The sequence below is a fragment of the Actinia tenebrosa genome, unplaced genomic scaffold (assembly GCF_029948245.1).
Source record: "Actinia tenebrosa isolate PJP-AT-01 unplaced genomic scaffold, QUT_ActTen_1.0 PGA_scaffold1__47_contigs__length_23844297, whole genome shotgun sequence".
Taxonomy (NCBI): domain Eukaryota; kingdom Metazoa; phylum Cnidaria; class Anthozoa; order Actiniaria; family Actiniidae; genus Actinia; species Actinia tenebrosa.
Genome location: NW_028292578.1, coordinates 23,500,470 through 23,500,743, shown reverse-complemented (window position 1 = coordinate 23,500,743; position 274 = coordinate 23,500,470).

Below are 274 nucleotides of genomic sequence, written 5' to 3'. Positions count from 1 at the left end.
TTTCGGGTTTACAGAAGTAGCTTGCCGTGACTAGATGAAGCTCTACTCTGATTGGATTAATAAAATATCGGCGGAATTAATTTTTACTTCGTATTAGTATATCATATCCTCCTAGACCAGAACCCATTTATCACCAGAATACATCTATTAACTTAAAAAAAAAAACCAACTATTTTTTTCGTAAATGTAAACGTTTTCGAAATGCTGGAGAAAAAACGTTAGATTTTTCTTCTTTTTTTCTTTTTTGAAGTTAACTTGAAAAACTAATTAATTT